Here is an 8,496-nt window from a genome sequence, read left to right as displayed (position 1 = left end):
CCAAACCCTGGCCAACTCGTTGAGTCGGTCCACCGAATCATCGAGTAGGTCACTTAACCCGCGACCCAAACTGCGCTCCTACTCATCAAGTTCCTCTCTGGACTCGACGAGTAGACCTCTTGACTTGGGGTTTTTATTTCCTTTCTTGACCTTCTGAATTTTGGATGTTACAAAGTCTATGTTATTCAACTTTATAAATATTTTCACACCATTTGTTTAATGCTTGTGGGATAAATGATACCTAACAATTTGTATTATCTTTTGGTGGCCAAGGTAGTTTTGAGATTTCTATAACCAAGTTATAGGCCAATTATATAAGTTTATGTAATTGAATGACTTGATTGGAAAACTCTTGTGATAAAGGTCACTTAAGCAAGGGTGCACCAAGGCATAGATGAGACAAAACATGTCAAATTAACAAATGGATTATTAAGTGTCTTATACATATGAGAATTACAAGTGGTGTAATTAATAAAAGCTATTTACCTTGATAAAATTATGTGAATGTGATAAAGATCACCTAACCAATTATTTAATTTGTAACTCACTTTAAATAAATATTTTTTTTGGAAACAAAAGGGTATTATTTTAAAGAATTAAATACTAAATAAAAACTTTGTTAAAATTTTGTAGATGGCTCCTGTAAGTCCCTGAAATGCCTGTGTATCAATCAGATCCGCTTGATGGTGCGGAATCCCAATCAAACGGATGATATCAGATCAAATAGAAGAAAAGGAGAAGAAGAAGATGATGAATCTTGTATTATTTGATGATTAGAATGTAGATCCAAATACAAGATTCACACACAACACACACTCTTTTCACTCTCTCTAGGTTGTACACTCCTTTTCTGTTCATCACTCTATTCCTCACCCCTAACACCTATATTTATACATAAGAAACATGGGCTTGGTGAACATGGGTCGTGAATGGGTTTACGACCGTAAACACCAAGTTGTTTATGGTCCAAGACACAAAAATACATTTTCTAGAAAAGTAAAGTATAACCCATATTTTTGACCCAACAATCTCCCCCTTGGTTTATAACTTTCTTTTCTAAATGACCCAACAAGCCCCCCCTAAAAAGTAGTTGGCTTTTCTTGTTAATCTTCATTAGGAGATTGGCTTCAGCATTTATCTTAAATTCTTCACAACTTCAAGATGAACATGATGAATCTTCAATGAATGACTTCATCTTGAGCACTTGAGCTTTTCTGCAGAATTTGACACTGAATGCCCATTGGGTGAGGAGGCTTGACGTACTGATTCTTGAAAGATAGCGCTTTCAGCTTGAGAATCTTCAGAGAGAACAAATCTTCTGGATCACTTCAGCAGGTTTAAGATAACAGCAGACTGATTGAGGAGGCTTCAATGCAATCCGTCACATAATCTTCAATTTCAGCTTCACCTTGCTTCTGGGGTAGAAAAATTGAATGTTGAAAGAATAATCTTCATTTCTTGCTCCTTCGAATGAGAATTCTTCGATGATCATGGATGAAGCCTTGACTCAGAAAATCTTCAATACAGTCTCCACGAGTCTTATCTATACCTGAAATCACTTTTCAAGACAAAACAAAACTAAAAGAAAACTTAAAACAGAAATAACACTATTTTTTTTCTTGATTTTTTGATTTTTGTTTGATTTTTTTTTAATTTTCTGATTTTTCTTTGATTTTTAATTTTTTTTGATTTTTTTTAATGTTTTTAATTCTCCCCGTAAATTTGTGCATAGAGGAAAACTATGAACAAATTTAACAGAAAGAAAAATATTTGGGATCAAAGTTGTGAGACAGCCTAAACTTGTTTATCAGAACCTTCACTTTCATGAATAGATCTGGTCGATTGTCGGTATTGTGGTACACATAAACACGAAGGATATTGATAAACTTTTCTAAATAATCCATTTAGCTGACAACGACCACGGGTATTGTTGTCCACTTAAATAAAGCAGCGAGATCTACAGACAACCTCTAAATGGTTCGATTTTAGTTGCACTAGAACATGTTCCCCACTTCCCGATATACCCTGGTTATCAAGAACTTCCAAAGAACTCCTTGCTTTAGGTGAGTAAACAATTATTAAGGAGGAAGTCAGATTTAGAAATGGGTGCATATGTTGTGTCCCAGGTCGGATATATTTCAATCGCGTAGAGGGGACAACATATGGCTAACTAGGATAGAGGGATTGAGAGGTAGAATGTTGCATATGATGTGTCCCAGGTCGGATCTTCCAATCACGCAAAAGGGACAACATATGACTAACAAATAGAGATAGTTTCATAAATAAGAAGGTGTGTAGAAATAGAGTTGCATATGTTGCAATCCAGGTCGGATCTTCCGATCACGCAGAGGAAGCAACATATGACTGACAGATAGAAAGCAAGAAAATAATTTCCTACAGACCCACTTTATCAGAACCCCCCAGTCGCCCTATCAGAACTAGAATTAAGGACATAAGTCCATACATCAAGGAAAGTTCGAACCACTGTTCTAGATGCGTATTAATTTAGTGTATCTTGTAGGTTCCCGTATTTATCTCATTTCTCAATCTACCCGAGCGTCGTATGGTCAGTCCAAACAATCCTATCTAAATCCACACTTTCAAATCCTTCGTTCCTACCAGCACATTGAACACAGAGTCTAGACAATTCAGATTCAGTCCTTTACACATGTTTTAGACTGCCCGTTATCACTTTCTTGATATCACTTCCCAAACAATACCTACTAATAAGAAAATAAAAAATTGTCTGTTAAATGAATCAGATTAATATAAACTCAGGAATATAGAGAAGAAAAATTAAACTGTAATTCACCGATTGAATTTGCATCCAGAAGGTCTAAGAACAGCACACATAATCTCAGAACAAATCCGACAATTCTTCATGTCATTAAGCACTAACCCCATGTGATCCCTTTTTTTCTTCCCTTCTTTCCTTTCCCGCAAAGGACAGATACTCTCGAACAAAGGTCTGAATGTTGTACAGTTGAGAGATGTCCCCTATCATGTGCCTGGAACAGCCACTCCTAACATACCGAAGTCTGATGATATGCCTCTATAGCTGCTCCGACACAGAGCGGGATCAATTGGTCATTGGAATCCAGTCCATTTTGAAACTGGGTCGACCTTTTTCATCCTTGCACGATACTCTCTCCCACGACATATCCTGTTTATCACAAACATAAGATGTAGAAATATTAGAATCGTTAGAAGATTTGGGAGATTGAGCCTTCGGAACCTATTTGTAGTTGGGTTTAACCCATTTCTTTTTCGATTTTATAGGTGGCTCAGTACTTGCTTTTGATCTTGATGTCGGCCGTTGAGATGACTTTGACCTAACCAGTCTTTGTTTTACTGGAGCATCTCTTAGATTGGGCTTCTCGGCCGACATTCCCTTCTTGCCTTTGGGATTCGGATTCTTGGCCTTGTGGGTTTGATTCTTGGCCTTCTGCGCGTTCCGGTCACTATTGTCTGAACGTGGCCTGGAAGGGTTTCTTTTAAAGTATCTTCCACTTGGCGCGTTTTGCCATCCTTGTGCGTAGTAGGGAACGTATATGCAATTAGGACAATTTTTGGCAATGTGTCCAGGCGTTCGACAGTGAAAACATGTCTTTTTCTTCACTGGGAAGTTGTCTCTTCCTGCCCCTGGTGGCATATCCATGCCTTGTCTCTTATTGATCCCACATGCACACTTGCAACAAGCACTCTGTTGCGCTGGAATTGGAGGCCCGTATTTCTCAACGGCAGATTTGTTAGGAGTAACAAAATTCGAAGCAACAGATTTTGAGTTCAAGGAGTCATTGGTTTGTTCAGTAGTGTTCTCCTTGTTCTCATCTTCTGCTACTTTACCTGCACATGAAGTAGAAACATTAGTATTTTCAACCTGAATACCTCCTGACACAAATCCAGCTGGTTTGCCATATTGAAGATGTGCCTCCTTGTCAATTTCTTCTTGTGTCATAGGGATGGATGTGTAGTTATAATTGAAAGTTGGAGGAACACTATCATACCCTAGACCCTTGTTTTTATTATCTTTGAATTTTAATTGGGTTTCAAATAAGGACTCGACTGTCTGACTTGACGCAGTATAATTTTTGAAACTAACATCTGTTTTTCCACACTTAATTTTCAAAGTGTCAAGCTCTTCAGTTACAGCAGCAAGTTGCCTCTTAATATAGTCATAATTTTCACACTTGTTGTTATACTCTTCCTGAAGCTTCCTAAAGTCTTTGGTTTTTGCTTCTAATTCAGCTTTCAGCGGTTTCTGTCCTTTCCTAAGTCGATATCCTTCGTATTTTAGGTCCTCGACTTCCCTTTTTAGCAAATCATTATGTTCACGAAGAATTTTAATCGTATCTTCACAAGATGGAGTACATGAAACTTCATTGACCGGGATGTTTGTGGAACTCATTGTTTTTCCACATTTCAAAGCATCAAGCTCTTCAATTACAGCAGCAAGACTAAGATGATTGAGATCTTTTGTCTTCTTGATGACAGCTACGTTCATATCCCACAATTTCGGAAGTGAATCCAGTAGCTTTTTGTTTATCTCAGATTTGGTCAAGAAGATCCCAACTATATTCATCTCAGTAGTGAGTGTGGTAACTCGCTGCAGCTGAGCTTCCAGGGTTTCTTTGGGAATGTAGTTGAACATGTTGAAATTTTGTCTTAACATCTCCTGACGATTCTCTTTCATGTCGTTGACCTCAAAAACCATTAAAAGCACAACTCGAAGCTAAAATAAAACTTAAACGTCAAACTAAAATTTAAAAATGCCCTTTGACTATAAACCTCAAAAGTCAACCTTAAAAGTCAAATTTAAAAGTCAAACCGAAAAGCTAAATTTGAAAATTTAAAAATTAAACGAAAAAGTCAAAGTTTAAAGTCAAGGGTCAAACTTGAAAGTCAAAGTCAAAATTTTTGAAGACAAAAGTAAAAAAAATTAAAAACTATTATTATTATTATTATTATTTATTATTATTATTTTTTAATTATATTTTGGATGAAAAAGGAATTTAAAATTAAAAGAAATTGAATTTTGGGGTTAAAAGTGTAAAAATGCAAAACTTGGTTGCAGCAACGAAGCCAAGTCGCGAAGGATTTGAACAAGTTGCTAGCTAGTTGGGTTGGTAAGACGCTGAAGTAAGGAATCAGAGGTCGTGGGTTCGATCCTCTGCAGCCCCAAATCCGTTCCCCCTTTTTTAATATGCGAAGGAAGATGCTGCTGCGAACTTCGGATCCATTGCGAGGCTGAGAAACTATTCGAGCCCTTTATGGTTGTAAGGTGCAAGAGACTAAAAATGTAAGTGCACACGAGCTCAAGATGAAAAGCTATATTGATCACTTGGAGAGATTAGTCTTTCCATATCCACTAGACTTGGCTGTAAACTTAATTTTGAACTCATTTCCCAAGTCTTATGATACTTTAATCATGAACTACAACATGAATGGGTGGGATAAGCCTATCTCCGCGTTACATGGGATGCTTAAAACTATAGAGAAAAACAACCCAAGGGAATCCCCAAGTGCCCATGATATGGGAAGGACAAGTCAAGAAGAAGAAGCATGTAAAGACTTCAAAGTGAAGCCACAACCTGGTAAGGGAAAAAGTTAGAAAGCTGCCCAAAACCCACAACCTAAGAAGAAGGAGAAGGTCACCAAATGTCACACCCCTGACCGGCGACAAAAACGTCGGGATGTGCGACATCATGTTGATTACACTCATTAAAACATACATTGAATGGTACAAGATGTAGGTGGTGTTGACTTCACATCTTAACATGCTTCTCGTGTTATAGTTGTAGGCGTCGGGAGGCTCGAGACCACTCAGGTCAAGGGAATATCTCAAATCGAAGGTTAAGAGAGGGAAAATAAAGGATTTGAGGTGTCAGAATACAAGGGGCAACCTTATTATTTATATTAAGGTCTCTAAGGAGCACGTCGTGTGGTTATTAGGGGCGTGTCACGCTTCGGCCTATGGCTCCACCTGAGAGCTACTACATGTCAATTACTCATTCATCTAAGTCAGTTGGTCGGTGGAAATCCATGACTGTCATGTGTCCATGTGGCACATTCTGGTTATGCCACATCATCCTTAATAGATAAAATCCTGGTTTTCCAATAAATCATATATTTTGCATACAAGCTCCGTTTTTTACTTTCTTTATATCCACACATAGTTATTGATTATTACTACAACTTTCCTTTATATTGTTTTGGCTAATTTGGACTTTATTTTTAGCCCATATTTTGGCAAGAGGTGTACCCTAAATGATCTTTAAAAACTCATAACTCTCTCATACAGACTCCATTTTCGGTGTTCCTTGCTTCATCGGTTTTGTATTAAGGAGTAATACGATTCTCCTTTACATTGTTTTGGCTAAATCTCAATCAATTTTCCTTTACCTTTTTACAACACACATTCTTGTGCACAGTAGATTTTAAAACTTGGAAAAGTTATAACTTCCTCATACGAAGTCAGATTTTGCGTTTGTTATATTTCTGGAATTGCGTTAACATTTACTTTCAGAGTATATTATTAATTTTAAAGTAATAAAACTTTTTGTATGCCTATGTTCATTAAAAATGATCAAACGTTACACATTAGGTCGTTTTATCGATGATCGTTGCATTTGCGATTGTTGACCAATTCTTTACGGTCGTCACATTCTCCCCTGTTGAAAGAATTTTGTCCCAAAATTCATCTTGTAGTCCTGGTATAAAGGCACTATTGAGTAGTTAGGGGTAATCTTGTTACATTTGATCTTTGTATGGTTATAATCTAGTTGCCTTGTGTATTCAACTCGTATATAATTCAAGGTTGAGTAGGTGATCTGATTAAAGGTTCTGCCTTTTGCCCACAACAAACAAGGAACGAGGGATAAGGCGAATTTGGCATTCGACTATTATAGAATCCTATTTTTATGCAATCTTTAAGCGTACGCTTTGATAATTTCAGAATATTAATATGGTTTCCCTCATTATAGTTGAATGAATTGATTCCTTAGGGTCCTTTTATAATCGGTATACTTAAGTCGTATATATTCTTGCGATTGGGTAGACTATTGGATTAATGTTCCTATTTCGAAGCTTAGAATTCCACATGGAAACGGGAAATTAAGCGTAGTCAAACATTCTAAGACGCGATTTTTCAGTTTACCTTGAATTAGCTCTTTTCCTAGTTAGAGTTGATTAGAGTTTCATCGAAAGGGATGGCAAGAGTGTTACCAGACAACACCTCTTGAGATTTGGTGGGTAGAAAATATCATTTACATTATTGAATTGTTGAGGCAATCTTGAGTTAGCAGGTTTTCGGACCAATTCTAACTAGAATTCCAGGCAGTCGAATATACCTAGGATTTAGCTTGCCTCACATCCTGAATTTTTGACACCTTTCCAAGTATAACTTAGTCTATATTGGTTGTGTCGATTTCCTAAAGTTTTCTTTTGATGTGAAGTTTAGTGTTCGCCAAATTATACACCAAGAGTGTCACCGGTCATTCTTCTGAAAATCTCTTTGAATGGTCTTTATTTCCAAATTTTAGTTTGTCTTGATTTTTGAGTCTTAAGATGTTTTTCCAAAGAGGGAATTTTTAACCTGGTCCCAAATTCCTGCTTGGCAACATAGTGCTAGGTAATCATGTTGTCCGTGGTGCATAGTTTCCTTCTTTTGAAATCTTGTATTTAGAATTCTACATAGGAGTGATGGGGTTCGAGGGAGTCGTTATCATTAATTTACTAGGCTTGACGAAGTTTCAACTAGTATTGTTGTGAAATCTTCAAATACTTCCTGTCTAGATAGATTTTTACCTATTTCAACCACACATATTTTCCTTGAAACTATTTTATGTGACCAAGCTTAATGGTTGCAAAATCCTATTGTTATTTAATTAATGCATTTTGTATATACTTGCGGTAAGTGAACGTACCAGTTAGTAGGAACGGATTTTGGATGACATTTTTTTATGATAATCCCAAATTCTCTTCCGCGAGCATTTTTTCCTTGATTTCCTTTACTTTTGGGCAATCCTTCTCGACATGTCATGGGTTGCTACATTTATAGGATCCATCGCTTCTATCCGCACTTAACCTAGAGTTTGTTTTGATAGTACCTTTTTGTATGTCCATTCCTGTTACAATGATGGCAAAATAACTCTTTGCACTCACCCAGATGGTGATAATTGCACCGCTTACACTTGGGGAGTTTTCCTTTGTATTGTCTTTGTGGAATGGTTGCAATGGTATTAACTTTCTTGTTATATTGCTTCTTCCGCGAGGGTTGTCCTAAGTTTTCCCTAGAATTATCATCGTATTTCCTTTGTTGTGCTCAGTCCTAGTACTATCATCCTTCTTGACCAAGGTTCTTTCCATGATTCAATGCTAGAGATCTCCTCCTGTTTTTGTACTTTGTCCATAGGGTAATATTCTGCCACAAGCACTTTCTTGAGCTCCTCCCAGGAAATTGTGTAGGTTGTGTCGACGCCTAAGGCATGTATATGA

The sequence above is a fragment of the Lactuca serriola genome, chromosome 8 (assembly GCF_051521515.1).
Source record: "Lactuca serriola cultivar US96UC23 chromosome 8, Lser_US96UC23_V15, whole genome shotgun sequence".
In the NCBI taxonomy this organism is placed as follows: domain Eukaryota; kingdom Viridiplantae; phylum Streptophyta; class Magnoliopsida; order Asterales; family Asteraceae; genus Lactuca; species Lactuca serriola.
The sequence above is the reverse complement of the archived record's forward strand: the minus strand, read 5'-3'. Positions refer to the sequence as shown.